Here is a 24,116-nt window from a genome sequence, read left to right as displayed (position 1 = left end):
CTTCTGGTACTGTGAGCACCTTCACCAGACCTTGGAGGAAAGGTGAGTCTGTCTTCCACTCTCCCCAGCCAGGAAGGTTACAGGGGACATTTGCGTGTCTGCCACTTCAACAGGTAAAGTCTTGGGTACCAGTGTCCAGCTGCAGTCAGGTGTTCCACCAGCAGGTCACTTGAAATGCTCCCCTGAAGCAGTTAGGGAGAGGGGTGTGCACCCTCCTTGAAAATCCTTGTACTCATTCAATGGATGATAAGTTTAGTCAGCCTGTACCCTCACAGGGCCCCAATGAAGTCATCATCAAGGTGGCTCAAAGATGTTTCTTCAGGCTGGTTCTTCCAGATTATGCTCCAAGACGGGTCTCAAAGATGATTCCGTCAGGCGGAAGTCTCACTCCATTACATAGCCACTTTGCCACAGCGGATTGGCCCATTTCAAGACTTTGGTAAGGGGACAATGCTTCTGTTGTAACAAGGGTATTCCATGTAATGTTGGCTCCCAGAACCCCTTGTCTGCAGGAAGTTAGGAGGGGCCTCATGGAAGGAAGTGTGCCCTGGTGTATTCAAGATGGCTGTACCCTTGCCCAGTGTGAGGTCCTCTCCAAGATACACTGTTGTTCCCCTTGTCTCCTGTCTGTCTCAGATCAAAAGGATTCCAGTTATTATTTCCCTGGGGCGTCTCTGCCATTGTGCTGCAGAAGACACTGTGAAGCTCACCCCTAGAGGAGGCCTGCTCGGTTCTCCCAGGAGAGGTGTCAAAGCTGCCCAGTAGAGAACAAGGATCTTCCCGGTAAAGCTATGAGTGAAACTCCCAAGCCAGCCGCAGTACACACATAGTTTTACAGCTGCAGGCCCATTGGAAATCAAGTGAAAATAATATATTACATCAAACTAGGCTTCGGCCATTTTAAACCCGTGTATGCCGTAGTTTGCCCTACACATTTGCACTCTGCCGTGTAAATAAGCAGAAATTGGTGGAGTGGAGCGGCTACATGTATGTCTACACATAACGGCCGCCTGCCGCCAAATTACGGCATGGAGAAAAATGAGCTCCAGCGTGTTTGAAATGTACTTAGTAGAAGGGCAGATTAACAGCCTCCTTTTGACTGGGGCTGAGTCGTACATGAGGGCCTGAGAGCAAGGCCTAATGCTTTAATGCCTTCATTTACTCTCCGCTCCATTTTGGTGCAGTGACAAGGCAGATGAGGTACACAGAGATAAGATTTCTGCCTTGTTGAACTCTTCCATCTTGTCAGTGCGTTTTGTTTCAAGCCTGCGTGACATTTTCATGCACGCGTGAAACAAATGGATTCCTTTGTAATCTGCCTTAGTTTTGCACCTGGTCAAAACCAGACGCATTTCATAGGACTCCGTTAGTAAACGCCACCTTCAAAGTGTATTTGCAGGCAGCGTTTACTTTTTCACAAGAGGGATGGGAAAATTAAAGAGTAAAAGCAAGTTTGCCTCGCTTATATTCCTTCCTACTCGACCATCGCCTTGCAAATGTTTAAAATTCCAAGCCGGGGGCCCAACAGTAGGTAAGTGCAAACTTTGGATGGTCCACCACAAATGCGATTAACATATGAGGAATCTGTGAGAAGTAGTCCATATACATCAGGAAGAATATTAGCAACAGGAAGTAAGACGTTATCTCCTTTAAAGGAATGGAGATATTTCAAGAGAAGCTTCAGCGATCAGACAGCCGCTGTGGAGAGTGGCAAGGGTGGCATTGCTTCAGAAGCGACGCTGCCCTGGCGACTGAGTGAAGACAACATTGTCCATTTATTAATTCAAGGGAAAGGTAGAGACTTCTGAGCTCAAGGGATAGATAATGGTCAGCAGAGTTAAGTAAAGGAGGCGCGGCGTCCCTTCATGGAGAACTGGTGTGTATGCTTAACATCCCTAATGACTTCTGTAAAGAGCAGATTATTTGCAATCCTTCACTGTGGACGCGTTCAATGGCAGGACTTGTTTGGAGATGCGACTGTCCTGGGATTTGAGTGCATGTTCTGTACAGCAGTCCCTTGAGCTCCTCCAACTGTGCATTGGTGAGAGCCGTGTGGAGGTTTCGACTCAGAAGAAGGTCTCCTGGTGCTGTCTTGGTTTGTTCAAAACCAAGGGCAAGTGAGTGAATAAAGCAGAGGGGCAGCCTGCCTCTGGCACAGGATCTGCTATGGGCTGTGACCAGAGGGGAAGCTCTTGTATGCATGTGCTCCTGGAGCCTGCAGTGATGAATTGAGGTGCTACACTGCAAAACCGAAGAGCTTGAAGAGGGGGCTTCCATAGGACAAGCGGCACGTGTATGGCAAGGCACGGAAATATATTTAGTAATGATTTATTGTACGATTGTTTTTGCTGACCTCACATGCTGTCATATCACTGGGAAGAAAGAAAGAGGAAACTTGGCAGTAGACATTTCCCCGGAGTGCACATGCTCTAGATACGGTACCAGGAAGGCTTGGATTCAACACTTGATGATCAATACTTCTCTGGGTCAGGCTGCTCCATTCTCCAGAGAAGTGACCATGAAGGCTTGGATTCAACGCTTGATGATCAATTCTTCTCTGGGTCATGCTGCTCCATGCTCCAGAGAAGTGACCGGGAAGGCTTGGATTCAACGCTTGATTATCATTTCTTCTCTGGTTCAGGCTGCTCCATGCTCCAGAGAAGTCACGAGGAAGGCTTGGATTCAACGCTTGATGATCAATTCTTCTCTGGGTCAGGCTGCTCCATAGAAGTGACCAGGAAGGCTTGGATTCAACGCTTGATGGTCAATTCTTCTGTGGGTCAGACTGCTCCATGCTCCAGAGAAGTGACCAGGAAGGCTTGGATTCAACGCTTGATGGTCAATTCTTCTTTGGGTCAGACTGCTCCATGCTCCAGAGAAGTGACCAGGAAGGCTTGGATTCAACGCTTGATGATAAATTCTTCTCTGGGTCAGGTTGCTCCATGCTCCAGAGAAGTCACGAGGAAGGCTTGGATTCAACGCTTGATTATCATTTCTTCTCTGGTTCAGGCTGCTCCATTCTCCAGAGAAGTGACCAGGAAGGATTAGATTCAACGCTTGATGATAAATTCTTCTCTGTGTCAGGCTGCTCCATGTTCCAGAGAAGTGCTCAGGAAGGCATGGATTTAACGTTTGATGATCAATTCTTCTCTGGGTCAGGCTGCTTCATGCTCCAGAGACGTGACCAGGAAGGCTTGGGATTCAATGCTTGATTATCAATTCTTCTCTGGGTCAGGCTGCTCCATGCTCCAGAGAAGGTACTAGGAAGGCTTGGATTCAACGCTTGATGATCAATTCTTCTCTGGGTCAGGCTGTTCCATGCTCCAGAGAAGTAACCAGGAAGGCTTGGCGTCAACGCTTGATGAGAAATTCCTCTCTGGGTCAGGCTGCTCCATGCTCCAGAGAAGTGACCAGGAAGGCTTGGATTCAATGCTTGATGATCAATTCTTCTCTGGGTCAGGCTGATCCATGCTCCAGAGAAGTGACCAGGAAGGCTTGGATTCAACGCTTGATGATCAATTCTTCTCTGGGTCAGAATGCTTGGTTTATAAGGTACATATCTGACAGTCTAAGACATTAGTGGCTTTTGAGGTGCCCCTGATTCCAGCATATTGGAAACGAATAGAAGTAAGGAAACAGGGAAACTTGGAGCTGCATGAATCTTTAGGTAGATGTGATACACAGGCTCAAAATACCATGATACATTTTCTTTTTTTGTGCATAGGGAGATAAGGGAAATTGTCATTTTGTGTCTTTTGGAAGCTCTGGTGGTGGCAAGAAGCCCTGTTCTTCCCGAATCAGTGCCTGGCATCGATGCATCAGACATCATGCTTTATGGCTCCAACCATGGCGGGTGCCTTTTAATTTTCAGTACGGGTCAACATTTATTTGTCATTTTGCAAGTAATGAATCCTTAATCCTAGCGGTGCAAAAGTTTGCATGATTTGTACTAACAAGTTATAATCACATTAAAATAGTTGGTTAAAGCATGGGGTCTGTAGTAAGGTTGTCTAAAGGAGCACAGCATAATGCTGTGCATTTCATTCAGGCGACCAGTACAAGAACAAACAAACCAATACAACTATTGCAGCAATCCTTCCATGGACATCCTCCCATGGGTTTTCAAGAACACTTGACCATATTATAAATGATCCATAATGATGTTCATTTCGAAAAGGTCAAGTATATCAGAATGACAATTTAAAATCAAGATATGCCTAGACCTTATGGCAACCCAAGTTCTGTCCAAAAGAGAGGAATGGGTAGATCATAATACATGCCCATTCAAGCCACGGCCTCTCAGTTCAGACAGCAAACGATTGGGTTCAGGCTGACACCAATATTACAGGTCCTGCGGTAGAGACACCGTAGTTATGGTGAAATCGCTCAACCCATAGGAAGAACAGTTTTTGGTTGGCTTATAACTTTGGCGCAATTTGACGAATCCTCATGAATAAAAAGTATACAGCAACCTCTGAATGAATCTGCAAAGTTTCGTTCGATGTCATCAAGTGGGGGACATTTTTAGGGGGGAAGCCCAAAACTTTTGAAATCCGAAAAGACATCAATGGAAAAACATTACACTTGGCTACAGCCCAAAACGCTGGACAGATTTGCACCAAATGTGTGCGCAGAGCAGTGGCCTGGTCCCGAAAGTTTGCTTTTGCAAATTTGGTGTTAATCCATCCAGTAGAATTTGAATAAATTGACAAAATGTAGGCCAACAAAATGTGTGATATCTTCATCCCGTCCACGGACTCACTTACTGGTTCAGTGTCCGCAGAGATCTCTGAGCCAAACAGGGAGCCGCGTAACATTCGCAGACATTGGACGTGCCCGCTGATAGGTAAAGTAAACAGATGAGGTGCGTCAAACATTTTGGAACAGACACCATGTTGGATTTGAGTACTGCGCCTGTAGTTCGCAAACATCGCAGTATAAACATTTAAAAAAATAAAATATTACCCTTGTCAAACAAATTAACCTATCTCTGGGGAGCTGAGGGGTGACGAGGATGGGGTGAGATATGTCTAGAAAAAGGTCAAAATAGGGTGTTTTTTCTTTTCTAATGTCCGCAAACATCTCAGATGTTCGCAGAGATTCTTGTGATGTTCACAAACTTGACAAATGTTCGAGGACATTCATGCATATCTGTGCAAATAAGAGAGGGGTCCCAAATATTTTGGATGACTTATAACTTTGGTGCCATTTGACAAATCCACACAAACGTTTGCAAGCATATTATAGACCCAACTTTGAATGCTTGTGCAAGGTTTGAAGGAATGTTGTCAAGAGGAGACTTGAGTGGGAAAAAACAATTCTGCTCCCAGCTACTGTGTTGGACGGATTTGCAACAAAGTTGTGGGAGGAGCATTGGTAAGGACCAAAAGCATGCTTATTTAAATCTGTCCTGTGTTTTATTGTTTGAAGTGTCTAAATGTAGGTAACAAAGAATAGTGATATAACCTTGGTGCCTGTGGCTGTGTCTTCCTGTCCGCCAAGCTTCAGACAATCTGGCCACTGGTAATGGCCACCAAGGACCGGCTGTGGGGTTAGAGTGGGCAATGGGCCTGGCTTCTAGCACCAACAGGTACAAAAAAGTGATATAAATTTGGTGCCTGACGCATATCCTGTGGCCGTAGTCAGTGGCCAGATTGTTCAGCCATGCCCTGGACAATCTGGCCACTGGCCATGGCCACCAGCGACCGGAAATGGGTTTAAAGTGGTCATGGCCACCAGAGACTGGCTATGTGGTAGCATTTTCAAAATCGGGAAAGGCTTGAATGTGAAAATAAATCTGCTTGCAGCTACAGCCCGAAGTTTTGGATGGGATTGCAACAAACATGCGCGAGGAGCATCAGCAAGGACCTGAAAGCATGCTTTTGCAAATCTGGCCTGTGTTTAATATTTTCAAAAGTGTCAAAATATAGGTACAAGAAATAGTGATATTAGGGTGGTGCCTGGGCAGTTGTCTACTCTGATTTGCATATTGGGGCCTGCGCATGGCCGAAAGCCATGCAGCATGGATTGTGAACACTGCCCATGGCTGCAAGCCATGAGTACTGGCCACTGGTCACATTATGAGGGTGTAGTGGACACTGAACTGGACGCAAGTTATGTGCAGTGTATAAACTGGGTGTTTTTTTGTGGCTGGGTTCATGGTCAACCCTCATGCCCTAGGCAATTGAACCCTGACTTGCATACGCAGCATGCGCTGCTGAAAATGACACACATCAGTATGTGTTGCAAAAAATATGTTTGTTAAATGAGGTTTTCAGTCCGTTCATATATGTTAAAAGAGGAATTATGATTAACTCATATACAGCGTTGTGACATTATGAAACATTTTTACATATGAAAACCGTTGAAATTCAGTGAATGAAAGTTGTTAATGGATGTTATGCTTAAATTGCACTAACAAAAACGTATGAAATCCTCTGACAAATTGTTAATGGGATGCTACGGTTAAGTTCTCACTAATAAAAAACTATGAAAATCATTGAAGAAAAAGTTGTTAAAGGAAAGTTATGGTTGCCAGGTAAATTCGAAAAACCAAAGAAATTGGTCAGTTAACCATAACTTGCGCTACCACCATATGCTGCTAAGACTAACACCCAGGACATCAAAGATGACATCACATATATGGGGCAGTTGTTTATGGTTCAGTCACAATACGAATTTTAAGCAGAGGAGTTAATTATTATTATTTTTTTTTAAGCTTTGGTTTTTATTAGCATTTTGTGAAAAAAAACAGAAAAAGGGGCATAACCAAAGCCCCCATCTCCCCCTTTTCGTGACCCCCCCCACACTCTCCCCCTCCGTGCCCAATCAAAACATAACAGCAGTAAAGAGACCAAACTTCCACTTCTTTTCCTAGGTCTTTGAAGCACCGCAACTTGTGACCAATTCAGTTACTGGCTTGAAGCCGACATCGCCCCGGGCCGTGGGAACCCCCCATTTGGGTGTTGACCTTCACAGCGGTGATCACGCCCCGACCATACATGGGCACGGTCTCGAAGCTAGTGAACCTCCCATCCACATATCTGCTGGACCCCGTACCATTCAGCGAGGAATGAGCATGAGTCTTTATTCACCAAGGCGGTCAATTTGTCCATCAAGAACATGTTATTACGTTTTTTTGTCCAATCTTCTTTGGAAGGTGTTTCCGGGCTCTTCCACCTCTGGGCTAGGGCCACTCTGCCTGCTCTCAACATGGTTTCCCACATCCTTGGGCACCGGTGTATTTCCGCTTCCTCCGGGGGGAGGCCCAGCAGCATGGTCAGCGGGTTGAGGGGTAGAGGGTCCTCCGTTACCTCACTGATTCCCAATAGGTCTGCACCTTCGGGCATAGCCACCACATGTGACCTCTAGTCCCTATCTGGCCACAGCCCCTCGGGCATTCAGGTGATACCCCTGTGAACATTTTCGAGAGTTTCACCGGGTCCCTGTGCCACCCCTGCAGGATTTCAAAGTTGTGTTCCATATCCGAGGTAAAGAGATTGCCATGAAACAAGCCCAGGCATCCTCTGATATCTCCTCCCCCACCAGATCATTCCAAAAGCCCCGGAAACCTCGCCTAGCCTGGAGGTCATGGGTGTTTAGGACAGTGTACATACAAGAGACCGCACCCTTTCTGGAGTTGAGGAGTTTCTCGAAGGGCGTTAGTTGTCTCCGTAGGTTTGGGCCCCATGCAGGGTCATTGAGGATGCCCTTGAGACGGAGGTATTCGAATATGGAGAGGGTCCCACCACCCAGCCCCTCCCGGAGGTCCTCATAGCTCAAGAATTCTCCCTCCTTGAACAGCTGGCCCGCCCATTCCAGTACCGCATCAGACCAACGCTGAGATTGTCTAAACCCCCTGTTGCCCAGTTTCAGGGGGCGCCCCCACAGGGAGGTCATGGGGGACGGCCACGAAGAAAGATGCGCTGTCCGGGGGCATTCCCTCCAGATGTCCCAGAGAACCCCCAGGGTCGGGTGTGACAATATTTGTTTCGGGATAGACCTGCGAGGGGCCCACAGGAGGTCACAGACTTTTAAGGGGTGGTTATCCATGTCCTCCAGATATGACCAATATGTCCGTAAACCTTCCTTCATGTGTTCTCGCAGGACCCGCAGTTGTGCTGCGTGATAGTACAATTGGAAATCTGTGAGACCAAAACCTCCCTCCTCCCTCGGGAGCGTCAGGGTGGCCCTACCAATCCGCAGGGATTTCCCCTGCCAAATGAAGTCTCGGACACCCTTGTGTAAATCTATGAAGGTTTGAGCGGGTACCCGGGTAGGGAGGGCTGTAAAGAGGTATAAGAGCCATGGCAGTATGTTCATTTTGACTGCCGTCATCCGACCATACCATGAGAGGATCATTCTTCCCCACCTCCTTAAGTCAGAGGCGATCTCAGTTAGCACGGGCTCGTAGTTGGAAGACCTAGTTTTGTTAAATCCCTAGTGAGGAGAACCCCCAGGTATTTTATAGAGTTCTTGCCCACCGCTATCCCATGAAACCTAGTCAGGGGGTCTAGTACCGAGTCCACCAGGCGCATCGGAAGGAGGACTGACTTGGCAGTATTTATTTCCAGGCCTGAGAACCTTCCGAAAGAGCTGACCAGGGACAGGAGGGAAGGGATCGAAGAGCTCGGGTCCACTAGGTATGCCAGGATATTGTCTGCAAACAGGAATAGCTTGAATTCCACCTCTCCCCTTCCAATACCACTGATATCTGGGTGGGACCTAACCACTATAGCCAAAGCCTCCATCGTGAGGACATATAGAAGGGGGGAAAGGGGGCAGCCCTGTCTGGTCCCTCGGGTAAGAGGGAAGGGTTCTGACAGCACTCCGTTCACCTGGACCCTCGCAGTAGGGGCTCTGTAGAGGGCGGCAACCCAGCTCAGGATGTGCGTCCCATTCGTTGGAGGAGGAGGGTCATGTATCTCCATTCTACTCTGTCGAAGGCTTTTTCCGTTTCCAGGGACAGGATTCATGCCTCGAGGTTTGAATTTTGGGCAAAATGAACCAAGTCTATCGTTTTGCGAATATTATCCGATCCCTGCCTGCCCCCTATGAAGCCCACCTGGTCCTCGTGGACTAGCTTCTGCATTATCCCCTCCATCCGCCTGCCCATCACCTTGGCCAAGATTTTGACATCGATGTTGAGCAATGATATGGGTCGGTAGGACGAACACTCCCTCAGGTCTTTACCTTCCTTGGGAAGGACCACTATAATGGCTCCCATCATGGTGTCGGGGAGAGTGCCCCCTTCCAATACCGAATTGAAAACTTTCGCCAGGTATGGGGACAGGGTAGATCGAAATCTCTTATAGAAATACACCGAAAAGCCATAGTCCCCGGGGGAAGTCCGCACCTTCATCCCACTGATCGCCTTCGCCACCTCATCCTCGGTCACCCAGCCCTCCAGCCCCTCTGCGGGACGGTATCTGTATGGAGTCGAGAAACTCTTCGATTTGGGCATCACCACCGTCATATTCGGAGGCATATAATGTCTCATAGTATTGACGGAAGGCTTCGCTGATATGGGGGGTGTCATAACCTAATGTTCCCCCACTGTCCCTCACCCCCTTCACCATCCTGCTTCTCTGGACCTCCCTTAACTTCCAAGCCAGGATCCTATCCGCTTTGTCCCCCTTCTCGTAGTATTTCTGTTTAACCATTTGGAGGCTCTTCTCCGTTTTGCGGAGGAGTAGGTGTTTCAATTGGAGCCTGTAGTCCTCCAGGGTGGCCACGTGATCTCACTCTAGGGTCTGTACCGGGGAGCCTCCCGGTTGGAGGCGCGCTATTTTATCCCTCAGGTTCCTCTCCTGGGTCTCCCTTTCCCTCTTCTGTCTGGAGCCTATTTTTATAAGCACTCCTCTTAGTGTCGCCTTGAAGGCGTCCCAGAGTGTGCGTGCCCACCTCCCTGTTGTCGTTTAGCTCGAAGAATTCTGTAATGGCCTCCAGTACAGTCTGGGCATGGACCTCGTCTCTCAGAATAGCGTTGTTACATCTCCAGCATCCCCTTCGCTCTCTGCACCAGTCTCCCGCCAAGGTGACCCTAACCAAGTTGTGGTCCGACCAGGGGACAGGGTCTATCCTGTAACCCGCTATGTGTGGTCGGAGTACCTCGTCCGCGAGGATATAGTCTATTCTGGAGAAGGCTTTGTGGGTGGAGGAATAGTATGAGAAAGAGGGGGTCCCTGCTCGGGGGTGGGTAGCGTGTCCACTAAGTTCAGGTCATCATTCACCCTTTGGAAGCAGCGTGATGTGACGTCCCCAGCGGGTCTGGGGTTTGATGCACCCACCCGTCATCTATCTCTGGCTGGGTCTAGGACCATATTGAAATCGCCTCCCACCACCAATGGGCCCTGGACAAAGGTTTTCAGCTTTTCCCCCACTCCCTCCCAGAATTGAGCTTGACCCTCATTTGGGGTGTATACTACCACCAAGGTTATGGGCGATCCCTGTAGGGAGCCCCGTACGAAGAGGTAGCGGCCTTCGGGGTCCCTTAGGATGGAGTCTTTCACGAAACCCAACCCCCTAGCGGTCAGAATTGCGACCCCTCTTTTCTTTCCTTTGTGGGAAGCGTAGAATGTCTCCTCGATTCCGCCCCCCCGCAACCTGGGCTCCCTCCCCCTCGCCCAGTGTGTTTCCTGCACGAACAGTAGGTCCAGCTTAGCCCTCCTAAACTCTCTGCTGATTAGGGATCTTTTCGTGGGGGTGTTCAAGCCCCGTACATTCAGGGTTCCCACCCCCAGGGCCGGTCAGTCGTCAGCCATAATCGCTGTCGCCTTTCCCCTTGGTCACCAGTGTCGCATGGTCGCTCCCTCCCTGCTTACTATGTTTCCTTGTTTGGATCTCTTTGAAACGTTTCCCCAAACGTTTTCTCGAACTTCTGGGCAATGTCGGATCTCATTTCTCTGATCTCCTGAAGGATGGAGGCGAAGCCCTTTTCCATCGTCATTGCGGGTTGGCCTGCGGGTTCTGTGTGGGCCATGGTTACGGAGACCGTAGGACCCTCGATCCTTTTCTCTGTTTCTTGGAAGCGAAATGTTTGTGGGGCTTTCTTCCAGCTCATGGGGTGTCGTTGATCCTCTGCCACGGGGTCCGCTGCGGGCCGGGGGGCCTTAGGGTGGAATGCTGTGCCGTCCCAGGTCCAGTCCGTAGTGCGTCGCTCAGGTGGGGTTTGTGGTCGATGGATTGTCCCCTGCGGGGGGTGGGGCAGCCCTCCAGGCGGGCACTCGCCCCGCCAACTGAGGACGGGGGCCTCTCACCTGGGTTGCGGGCAGCCTGTGAGATCAGGGCGGGCCGGGGGAGCGGTGATGCAAAGGACGCCGGAGGTGTGTGTCAGTTCTCTTGAGGGGCGTGATCGTGGGGACTCCTTTCGGGGCTAGGGTGTCTATTGCCCCCCAGTTGCTTGGTGCGTTGTGGCCCAGTGGGCCCCTGGGGTCGTGCTGTGCTGACCCGGGGTCGAGTTGTTGTGGTTCTCTGGTGCGTGAGCTCTGGTCCTTATTAAAGGTGGGGCCGCCCCCCAATCGGCCCCGATATGCGGGAAGAGGCCTCCGGGCGGGCACACGCCCCATCGGGTCCTGGTGGGGGCCACACACCCGGGTCTGTCTCCTTGATCAGCCGAGTCCTGGGTGGTTGTGGGCGGGCACACGCCTTGCGAACTAGCACAGGGGCCTCCACCCACTGGGATCGAGCGCCAAGTGAGGCCTTCTCTCCCTCCAACTCCTCTGTGCTGGAGAGGTGGTGTGGATCCTGGGCCTCTCGGGAGGGGGGGCTTCGTGGATGCGGGTCGTGGCGTGAAAGCCCACGGGATCCCAGCCACAGGCCGCTGATGTTTGTCCTCCCCCTGGCTGCGGGCCACGATAGCCCCAATGCCCCTCTGCAGAGGGGGGACGCGCTCAACCCACGAGGGCCGCTGCGTCCTGGGTCTGGCTTTGTCGATTTAGCCCTGGGCGGGCTCTCCGCGGCATTTGCTGGGCCTGCTTTAGGCGGGGGGTCGTGGTCACGGGGCCGCTGCTGCCCCGGGTTTGCTGCAAAAGTGAAGCGTGGGGGGGTGCAAATCCCCGACCCGCCGCCAACAAGTCACCTCTCTGGGCCTCGGGGTAGCGTGAGGATCCCGTCCTCCTTCATGTCTCCAATGGGGGCGGGGCAGCCAGAGCCTGCAACCCGCTCAGGGACCGTTGTGCCCTGCACTTGTTCCCCCCTGCGGGGATGGGCCGACAGCGGGGACACGGCACTCCAACGGGAGTCCCCCGCCTCACCGGGCAGCGCCTCTTCCCTCGGGCCGCGACCGAGGGATCCTCCATCCAGGCCCGCTCCTCACTCCGTCTCCGCGGGCCGCGAGGCCCGTTCTCTGTTGTTCCGTTGCCCCTGAAGACCGCTCCTTCGAGCCAAGGGGGCACGGGGGGTTCCGCCAGGCGAACCGGCACTTTGTAGTCACCGGGAGGGTCCGGGGGGGCTCAATCCCTTTCGATGGCCCAGCTTCGGCGGGAGAACTGCGCTCAGGCTGCCATGTCCTGCGCGCCCCCTGGTGGCCTCCCCGAGTTAATTATTTTTGAAGGAATTTCATAGGTTTTTGTTAGTGCAACTTAACCATAACATCTCTTTAACAAAGTTTTTCCACTGAATATATTTATATAGGTTATAGGATGGCGGTCGCCACCCTATAGCTAAGGGGAGTCGTACTCCCATAGGAACCTTGAAAAAATGAATTGCTAATAACCTTTGACTGCGACGGATTTGGCTGAAATCTTGAAGCCAATTAGGGACACACGGGGACCCCAAGACTGCAAAGTCTGGTACAGATTTGTTCTGGCCTAATTCCCATTCATTTCCCCATGGATAATGAAGGTCTATTTTTGATGGACCGCACAGCCTAAACCGATGGACAGAATTGGACCAGATCCAAAACAACTTGGGCACAAAGTGTTCACATGAGGCCTTTTTGTGGCTTGGGGATATTCCGTACAGTAGTTTTTAAAATATTTGATGGAGAAGGGGGTGCCCCTTCTCCAAAATAGATAGCTATACCTCAGGTAAATTGCCGAGAAGCCAGGTGTTTATAAATGAAACAGCCTCCATCTTTGTTTTTGCTCGATGCGTGAGATAGCCACGGCTGTAGCCGACGGTATTGGAAAATGAAAAGCAGGAATAAAGCTATTTGCAGGTCAACAAACATGCAAATACCATCAGTCTACAGGTGTGGGGGGGAGTAAGAGGGCACCAAGTGAAATCTGGGAGTTGGAGCGGGTCGAGGGACAGAGTTTGCAACACAAAGCTTTTCTGTAGCCTCGGCTATGGAAAGAATAGCTGCAAATAGCCGACTTTTAAAGCTGCATCAGGGAAACAGTGTGTTTTGTGGGGGGAATGAGAGAGGGCAGAGGAGGTGAGGAGGCCATCGGGGGAGTGTGGGGACCAGGCACCGAGGAGGGGGTCACTTGGTGAGGGCCTGGGGGAGGGTGGCAGGAAAGCATTTTTTGTCCAGCCGCTTTCTGATATTCGTGTCTATAACATGAGTACCGATAGCTGAGGGAATCTGTAGTTCTGTACCCGCCAGTATAGATAAAGTTACAACTACAGTGATGTCGGGGTAAGGCTGGCCCCTTCCTTGCTTTGACGCTAAGCAGGTTTGGTCCCAGAAGCTACTGCATCGATGGGAGATAGTCCACAGTCCCCGCGCTGTGTTCTTTCTTAGTTTTAAATATCTCCTAACACACTTAGAAAACAAACAACATCTTCATTCTGTTTTTTTAAATCGTGCTTCTGCCAGTCTTTGAAAGTAGTGCACTCAGAGACTATTTATTTGCCTTTTGTTGATTTGCATTCTGGTATTTGTAGTGTCCCAGTCAAGATGGAGGGAATAATGCCACAATTGTAGTACACTTTTTGCATAACATAGTTCTATAAGGATTTATTTATTTGAGTGACACTATGGTATGTGTATGGTAAGTAGTGTTGAAAGCCAGATATGGGGGTGAGGAGGGAAATGGTGAGAGGGCAGGTAAGTCATGAGTATTTGCCCACTATGTGGCAAGAGAGTTTGTAATCCTGGATACCGGTGCAGTTATTTGGCCCTGATTGTGACTGCTTTTCAGGGCACAAGTAAAGGACACATGCGGGTGGCCAGCGTAACTTTTTTTCAGAGTGTGGACGCCACCCCTTTCGTTTTTTTGAGGTTGGCAAGCTTGCTCAAGTATTTGGCTATCAAGATTTTACTCAGGTTGTCATTTTCCCAGTGCAGACGCTTACCAACAAGACCACAAGCACTTGTTTCGTATTGGTATTTGGTTTCCAGGGAATCTTTCATGACAGATTGCTGGGGTTAAAAGGTTAGCACCTTTTATACTTTGCCAGCATATTTATTGAAAAAATTCCTCACTCGGGTTATTTTTCTGGTGTTCAATCATCTTTTTTTTAAAAGTCCAATGCTTTTTTATCTTGCAGAATTTCTTCTAAGGGTAAGGTCAATTGAACTACATTTGTATATTTCACTCTAAGATATATTTTCACTTACGGTGCGTTTATTTATGGGTGCAGCTTTTTGATTTTCACTGTTCCTGGGCATATGTAATTCTTGCAGCCGATAATTGTTTCCCTTTTCGGTACTGCTTAAATGCGGTTAGTTGGTGCCGTGCTATTTATCACAACAGTCACCAAGAGACCGGCCATAAAACAAGGGGCTTGTAGCATTCTGCTTAAACAAAGTGTGTGATCCTTGGAAAATAAGTAATTCACTACGCATTGCCTAAAAACAATTGTGAGTTCTCAAAGCCTGCAATCTTTTATACATAACAATACCACTGGAAAAACAGGTCACAATCACTTTGTGCTTGATGAATGACTTTGAGCGATGGGTTGCAAGTGTTTTAAAATGTAGAGTGACTGTGCCCACCGGCCGGGGGCAAAGCCCATGGCTAGGGGTCTGGCAGTGTTTTAAAATGGACAGTGGGCACACCTTTGGCCATGGCTAGTGGTCTGGCAGTGTTTTTAAATGGACAGTGGGCACACCTTTGCCCATGGCTATGGGTCTGGTATTGTTCTAACATATGCAGTGGGCACGGTCGTAGGCTGTGTCCACGGCCTGTGTGCGGAAAACATTTATGGAATAGGAAAACCCTTGAAATTCAAAGAAAAAACTTTAGTTGCAGGGACGTAAAGGTGAGCAATAAATTGTGCCTTATTACAAGGTCGGCGGTAGGCCGCTGGTGCTACCGGTGGGTTTCCGCTGACATCATAACACCGTTCCGCCACCTGAGATCCCAGTGCCACAGGGACATTACCAGTCCCGTTGGCCCGGGATGTCAGGCAGCGTAAACTGTAAGTCCCCATTCCCGTGGATTCCCATAGAACTCCACGGGAATGGGGACACGAAAGCACCAGCACCGTTGCTAATGGTGCCTGTGCTTCCATGAAAACCATGGCTGCAGGGCCCGGTGCTCCTGGTAGGTGAGACCTGCTGAGAGCACCGGGCCCTGCAGGCATTCTCGTAGTGTGCCGCCCCGGAAAGGGTGCCGGTACATTGCTACTAACACCCTTATTGCCAGACAGCCAAACTTGGAGTGAGGCCCATTGTAACAAAATCTTTGAAATTCAAAAAAAACCTTTAGTTGCAGGAATGTTAAGGTGAGAAATTAACGCAACAAAACCCATGAAATTCAATTTAAACCACCTTAGATTAGATTAGGGATGTTTAGTGCGCACATCCTTTCGGAAACCAAACAGTAAACTTCATCCAGGCACAGCTGTTAAAATCCTTTTCTCACATTGAGGCACAGTCACAGAGCCCAGAATCATCAATGGAACAGTTATGTTTTTAATTTTTTTTAAAGGGAATAATTATTTTACATTTTTTTATTATGAATTGGTTGAAAATCACCCTTATTGCAACACTAAAAATAGCATAGAAACAGTTTGTACACACATACATAAATACCTGATTACGATTAATCCAAATAGCTTTAAATATACATTTTCTAAAAACCTCTGGCTTAAACATCAACATACATTTCCATATTTAAAATGTCTTTGGCGGTGAACAATCTCAATGCTTATACCATGGGATTTAAGATAATCTGTCTCTGCATCTCCTTCCAAATATAAAATGCACCTGCCGTAAATACCGTGGAGCTCGCTCTGTATATATGTTGCACCACCGGTCAGAATACACAAAGACAGCTTGGTTACCCTTTAATGCATACCCTTTATAGTAGTGACTAATCAGTTTGGGGCAGCTAGTGAGGACATGTCGCGTTGTTTCAATTGTCCCCTTACACATCCTACATAGCCTTTTAGCCGGTGCGGTCCCTCTCCATCTACCCAGATGCTTATTAGTGGGAAGGATATCAAACCGTAGGTAGGTAATGAAGCACCTGGGGTGAACATTAATGGGCTTAAGCAGGTATGAGCAAAGGAGATTCAGGGTAAAACTCTGTCCAGCATAGTTCTTATTTATCTTTTTCAAGTGTAAGCTAGATAGACTCTTGTCAACATCCAAATTGCTGTTTTCCTTTTTAGGCGAGGCAAGGCTTGTGGGTCCTGCAACAAATCTTCTCTGGGAATGTCAATCGTAACCAGATGCTCCTCAACAGTACCCCAAAGCCTTGTTATAAAATTGTTTATCTCAGATGAGGGTGTTTTAGCAATCAGGGACAGAGAGTCCGCCCCTGCTAGCGTAATGGTGTGCCATAGTTCACACCTGGTGATAAGCCATAGAGATCTGAGTGATAAAACCCCCAATTCCACTCTTAGTGCTTCCATCGTCACACGATGAGGCACTCCTAATATGGATCTCAGAAGGTTTGCTTCTATCATTTCTATCCAAGAATGTTTCCCCTATCCAAAAATACAACCTCATATAAAATACCAGGGACGGTCGATGTGTGATACACCGCAACCATCCCTTCCACACATCCACCTCCTTTGGTATTAATGATCTTTTTTAACAAAAGTAATTTACTCATGATCCTCGGACAGAAGAAATCACTATAGTATCTACTGCTAGGACTGACTTTTATGGGTAAACCAAGGTAAAGTCAATTATTAACTATCTCAATCGAAGTTGAATCAAGTCTCCATGTATAATTTCTTAATTTCATTTTGGGATCGGGCCCTGTTCGACATTGCATGATCTTGGTTTTGTTGATGTTGATTATCAAATCATGTTCAGTGGGATATTCCTTAAGTGCAGTGATGGAGCGCTGAAGGCCTATGGGGTTCTGTTCCAAGAGGATGGTGTCATCTGCATAGCAGAGCCATGGAATTCTAACTCCGACCCAAAACTGGTGCACATGTTGTCACCCGCTCCAAGGCCTGTGCCATGTCTGAGGTATATAGATTATTCAAGCTGAAAGCGAGCCCACGTCCCTGTTTCAACCCATTGTTTGTGGAAATACTATCCGTTAAAAGCCCCTTACGGTCAACTCAGACTCTCACCGATGTATCAGAGTAAAGTAAAGTGATAAAAAAATCATAGTTGAAAGTCAATTTTCCATTTCTTCAGTTTAGCCCAAAGAAGTCCTTGGTTAACCGTGTCGAACGCCTTGGAAAAATCAATATAGCATATATATAATGGCTTACCCTCTATAACTGCAGTCGATATAATAATTAACAAGACGCTAATATTATGTGAGGTTAAGAGATGTTTTCGGAAGCCAGTTTGAAATCTATGTAATATTTGGTTAGCTTCCATCCGCTGATTCAGTTTGTTAAGCAATGTAGATGCAAATATTTTAGAGCTACTATCCAGCATGGTTAACAGTCGGTAATTAGCCAGATCATTCCTAGCACCCTTTTTAAATATAGCTATTAGAATAGAAGTTCTCCAACCAACTGGGAGGAATACACCTGACCTCCAAACATCCACAAACATAGTATAGAATGTCCAGGCCCAAATATCTGGTTTAGCACTTATCACCACATCTGCCAAACCGTCGGGTCCCGGTGCTCTAAAATTATTGAGTGCTTTTATAATTATTAGCACATCTAGTTCATCAAAATGATGCTCACTGGCTATATACTCTCTCAGCAATATTGCATTAGACGACTCCATATCACCCACTGTTGTGTAGAAACCGATACCTCCTCCACTTTTGTGTTGTCTGATAAGAATTCCCTAATAAGGGACCACAACCGTTTACTATCATTAGATCTGTAGATCTGAGGAGCGAGAACCGGTGTGACCAATTTGCACTTGTCAGAGTTCCTTTATACATTTTAACCCAATATTTATATTTCATGGACAAATTAGCGATCAAAGCATTTTCCTCCTCTTCTTCCAGTTCCCCGTTGTACTTAATAACGGCTCTAGATTTTCGATACTCTCATTCCTTTTCCTGCATATCCACATCATAATTCACCCTGTGGGGCAGAGATGTCAGACCAACCCGCTGATAAAGATCAAGATAACCAGCCACTTTCTTCATAAACATTTCAAAGTTCCACTGATTATTGCAAAGCCACCACTCAACAGCAATCTCATGGGCGGTGAAGAAACAGGAGAATTTACTAATGTTCCCATCGACCAAGAGAGGCGATTCAAGGATATATTTACCTTGGGATTAGTCCCAAGATAATTAAAGGTATAAGACATAGGAAACGTAATTGCCCACTTAAGGGTAGCATGATCACTCAGTGTGTTGAAAGCGACAGTCAGCGGCCCACAAAAAAGCCCAAGCTGTCCGTCCAACAGTATGTAGTCGATAGAAGAGGAGTACATGTGATTAGACCAAGTAGGCAGAAAACTCAGGCTTCTAACGTCTTTCGCATTTAGACAAGTTAGGTCATTTGTTTGCATAAGGGTCACACATTTCTTACAGCGGACGAGTAATCACCCTGTGTCCCCTCTTCCTTAATCAGGCCGTTACTGGTATTCCCTATATCAACATATTCCTGAAGTTTAGGAGAGTTAAAGTCCCTGCAATCAATAACATACCTCTTGGTCACATTTCCCCCAGGCCATTATAATTTGGTCAATAGCATTAGAAAATAGTTGCATCTAAAGGAGAGCCCAGTACTGGCATATAAACATTTAAGATCAAAATCGGTTGTTTCAAGAACCCCGGAAGGTGTACAATTGCTGGCAATATCTGTTGACTTTCTACATCATAAGGGAAAGTATTCAAATTAATATGGCACCATGCACCGATCACCATACCACCCTTTGGTCTATCTTTTACCGACTGCGAGGCTGTGCGGCAAATAATGTGAAAGCCAATCAAATGAAGAGGGATGGCCAACCAAGTCCCTTGTAATAAAGACATTTCAGTAGTATTAATTAATACAGAACTGCTGAGATGATTTAAAAAAGGAACTAGGTCCACTAGTGTTCCAACATACACAGTTTAAAATATTTTATTTGGTAGTGGTTCAGTACTTTCCACTTTTATTGTCTCCATAAGCCAGTGGGCCCTAGATTCTGATAGTGTTCCTCATAGTAGAACGGCTGATCATTAGTCTGCTCTTATCTCTTGTCTCTCGCAGCAGTTTCGACACATCATCCTGTTGGCCTATAAGTGGCTTGTGCTTGTCCACCATCTTTCTGCAGACTGTGAGTTCAAATCCCAGGGTGTGCAGCTCCATGGTACAGGAGCACGGAAGTGCTACTACAGCCGGAGATGAAAATTCAATGAGGGCCCAGTTATTATGTTCACGGAAGAAAGGTAGCTCAATGCGTGTCATGTTGTTAGAGCTCAGGTCCACCAGTTTAGGGATCAATGACCATGAGGTCATTAGGTTGGTGCGGTTCAGGAAGGGGCTATCAAGCACCAGGAATACTTCTGACAGTATAACCCAGCTCCCAACAGGCCGACGTGGCTTTTGACTCACTGTTGCAATGGTTTGGGCACAGGGCCAATTTTTTGTGCAAAGACAGCATGAGTGTTATCTTCCCCATAGGACGTAACTTGTCCGTTTTGGAGACCAGGTTCTACCCTCTCATACCATCCCCTTCCGGATTGCTGTACATCATTTACAGCCTCGGACCATAACCTTGACTTGCATAGGAGGAACACCATGTTGGACCCAATCATCCAAAGAACCTGGTAAATAAACCTCCCGTGTGGTTCCACCACCCTGTGCCTGCGAGACACGAGTAACCTTTTGGGAGATACCCATCCGGCAGGGTCTGTCTCTACTTCTCACATTATTAATATGTATGGGGTACTGATCATTCCTACCCCCTTTAATCCCTAGTTCTTCCTCAAAATGGGTGGGTTCCTTCTTATGCCACGCTCTCCTTCTCTGTGAATCAGGGGCCGTGTGTATAATCTTAGTTGATCTTCCCCTCTCCTTCCTAGCCAGTTGAAGCCTCCCCTCCTGCGGGGAGCTCATCACAGAAGTCGCTGAATGGAGGTGCTCCTATGTGTTGTTAATCCTCAGACGGGGCTCCAGGGGATGAGTAGGGTTATCCGATTCTGTTTCCACCACATGGCGCTGTGTTCGAATATGCCCTATCGTTGTGGTCTGATGGTGCACTGCCAGAAAATGATCTGCCAGCCTAGCAAGCGTACATTTCATGTCCCGTTGTTCCTCCGGCATCTTCTTACATAGTAGAACGAGGGCATCTATCTTAGTCATACAGTCATTCACCAACAGTATATCATGGGCCTTACTATCATAGCATAGATCCTTTGATAGTAGTATACTCTCATCCTACCTAGATGATTCTGAAGAGGCAGTGGTAGAGAGTAGCCTTTCTAGGTCGGTGCTTGCTGAAAGGTTAGTTCCAATGATGTTCCCAAAATCTGTATTGTGTGTCTTTTAGGGGTTGGCAGGGACCTCCTCCTATCGATTCTCGGTGTATTCTGGAACAAATATTGAGGAAGAGATTGAGTATTGTTGATATTTCCAAATTCTGTGCTCTGTTTTTCTTCTGATAATTGGTCCAACACCATCTGAGGATCAGAGGAAGCTGAAGTCATTGATTTATCAACAGCAGCCAAGGGGTGGAAGGCAGATATGTTTGGTTGAGCCGTGGGTTGGGGCTGCGTACTTTTTTTCCTCCTTTACGTACACCAGATCACAAAGTGTATTCCTGCGGATTATTTAGCTTAATTTCTGATTTTCATTCAGTCAATCAGTTTGCCCTCAGTTTTGCCCAGCACCAAAAGAGGAAAATGTATGCATTGATACTTACTGCGCGAGGCGTGAGGTCCGTTCACCAAGTCCAAACAGGGCTACTTGGTCATAAGCATGGAGGTTGCCGCTTCTCAAGCAAACCCAGAGAGATAACACTGTCGAGACAGTCAAGCTACAAAAAAATAAACTCTGCAGACACCGAAAACACTACCCACAGCACGCTTCACTCTGTGAAGGGAGGGCTCTATGAGGAGTCAGCTGCTGCTTAGAGGCACAGTCGCCACAAGAAGCTCCCAGCTGGAGCAACCCAAACACCACACAACAGGAAAGCAATCGGTTTGGTGAATTAGCCAGCAAAATACTCCACACCTTATTGTACCGTATTGTATTGTATTTCTTTATTTATATAGCGCACCAGGCCCATGGGCATATGGGCATGTATGTTAAGGTTACACACATAACATCAAACAGAGACAGAATAAAGTATTAACACAAGATATTTATGGACATATCTATGATACAAAATAAAGTAATTACAGGACTGAGGCAGTTGCAATGCAAGTGTAGATCAAAGCTTTAGTGGATGTACACAGGTACATTTTTTGCATCTTGGTCAGTTGCCATGTTTTAGCTTTACTCTTGAAGGCTAAGAAGGAAGGTTCTTGTCTGAGCGATAGGGGCATAGAGTTCCAGAGTTTTGCAGCAAGAACAGAGAAACCAGCCCCTCCGGACTTCTGGAGTTTAAATCTGGGTATAGATAAGCAATGAGTTTGGGCTATTCTTTGTGGTCATCTAGATTTTTGCCTCGAGAATCAAGTGGTAATGTAAGGAGGTGCATTGTTGGTCAAACATTTGTGAGTGAGGGCCAAGGATTTGAAGGCAACTGCTGTGTGACAGAGAGCCAGCGAAGGTTGCGTCGGGTGTCCGATATGTGTTGGTTCCTGGGGAAGTTCATCACGGCCCTGATGGCGTTGTTTTGGGTGACCTGAAGCTTACAGATGTTACGGTGACTCGTTCCAAGAAAGAGGGCATTGCAATAGTCTAGCTCAGACATGATTCCTGCTCTGTCGAGAATAATGCAGTTAGGTGTGTTGATGAAGGCTCGACAGGCGGTGAGCAGTTTGCATGTGTATGCGGAGACCACAGATTAGTTTGTCTTGAGAGCGATAGGGCAGAGTCAAGGTAGACACTTAATGTTTTAGTATCATTTGAAACCTTGATGACGTTGCCATCAGTGACAAAGGATTTGAATGAATGATCTAATCTGCCCAGTCGGTGAGTGGAACCCAAGATAAGGAGCTCCGTCTTGTCATCATTGAGACAAAGTTTGTGTTTGGCCATCCAGTTCTGAATGACCAAGTACACCTCGTTAAGCGCTTTGGAGTCTGCTGCATGGTCTCCGATATAGGGATGAGTATCTGGGTGTCATCTGCATAATTAGTGTAGATGACCCCCAGATAATCAAGGATGTCTAAGAGAGGTTTTGTGAACACATTGTAGAGCGTGGGGGAGACACATGACCCTTGTGGGACTCCGCACAAGACTGGCGAGGGTGCAGCTGTGGCAGATGGAAGCAAGAGGAGAGCGATCTTGCCAGTATCTTTCAGGTCGTCGATTTGCGTCTTTAGGTATAGCAGGGCTGTTTCCGTCCCGTGCTTAGGGCGAAAGCCCGATTGTCTAAGGCCGAGGAGGTTATTGCATTCCAGGTATGCCTGAATCTGTAAGTAGGCAGCACAGTCTAGGATTTTTAGCAGAAATGGCACCGTTGTGATGGGCCTGTAATTGGTTGGTATGATTGGGTCAAGAGTGGGTTTTTTCAGAAGGGGGATGACCCAAGAGTCCTTCAAATTGTCAGGCACAATGCCCAAGCTAAATGAGCTGTTTATCAATGATGTGATGAAAGGAGCTAGATCATGGGAGGCCTCCATTATGATGGGAGCGGGGCAGATGCCACCCTGGCAGTTAGAGGGTTTGAGGTTGTTGATGATGTTCTCTACCTCAGTGATAGAAAGGGGCGATTAGCTGAACAGTTCAAAGGTGTGTGAGGTATGATTTGTTTTGTTAAGGAGTGAGTTAAGATGAGAATTGGATTTGAGACTATCTTTTTTTGCATTGATTTTTAGCCTGGAGTGTTGTTATTTTGCCGAGGAGTGCCTTTTGTATGTTAGAGCACCGTGTGCTATCTTTACTACAATTGTCAGGGGGAGTAGCGGGGGTTTCAAGTTCTTTGAGGATCTTGAAAAGCTCTTTTGTGTTAGATTTGGCTTGAAGGATACGTTTGTTATATGACTCCTTCTTAGCTGAACAGATGGCCTCTTTATAGTTGAGTGACGCTATGAGAAGGCTGTCCTTGTTGGCATCAGAGGGGTGACTTTTCCAGAGTTTCTTTTTTCTTTGCGTAGGACCCTCAGGCGTGGTGTGAACCATGAGTTGAGGTGGGCGAGTGGTTTGGCTTTCCTAGTTTTAATAGGGGCGATTGCATCCATTGCTTTGAGGATGGTGTTTTTATAGGTATCAACAAGGACTGTAGGGTCTGTGTCTCTGGTTATGTCTTTTTGTTTCTAGTACTAGTAGGTGGTGCCATAATAGGACTAGGGCGTTGGTAGGTGGATAAGATGTTAAAAGTGATGGTATGGTGGTCGGACCTGGCACACGGTAGGTTTACTACTGTGGAAATGTTGCAATGAAGAGTTCTGCCTTTGTTATGAGTAGGTTCGCTGATGCGGTGGGTGAAGCCTGAGGTTGTGAGTGCATCAGTAATTTCTAAGGCGTTAGTGTCATTAGGGTCGTGTAGGCCCAGGTTGAGGTCACCTAATAGAATGATTTGTGAGTTAGTTTTAGTTTTATCTGCAAGTAAAGATGTGATGTCATCTGAAAAGGTAGTGATAGGCTTTGGTGGCCTGTAGATGAGGTGCAAGGTAATGGTTTGACTGTGTGAAATAGGGAGTTTAACCGACAGGAGTTCTGCCGATGGAATTTGTTGATTCGATGAGATTGTCATGCCTAATGATTTCTTATGGATAAAAGCGACACCGCCACCTTTGGCCTGT

Source organism: Ambystoma mexicanum, chromosome 4p, assembly GCF_040938575.1.
Source record: "Ambystoma mexicanum isolate Mex_15411 chromosome 4p, UKY_AmexF1_1, whole genome shotgun sequence".
In the NCBI taxonomy this organism is placed as follows: domain Eukaryota; kingdom Metazoa; phylum Chordata; class Amphibia; order Caudata; family Ambystomatidae; genus Ambystoma; species Ambystoma mexicanum.
This window is presented reverse-complemented; position numbering follows the sequence as displayed.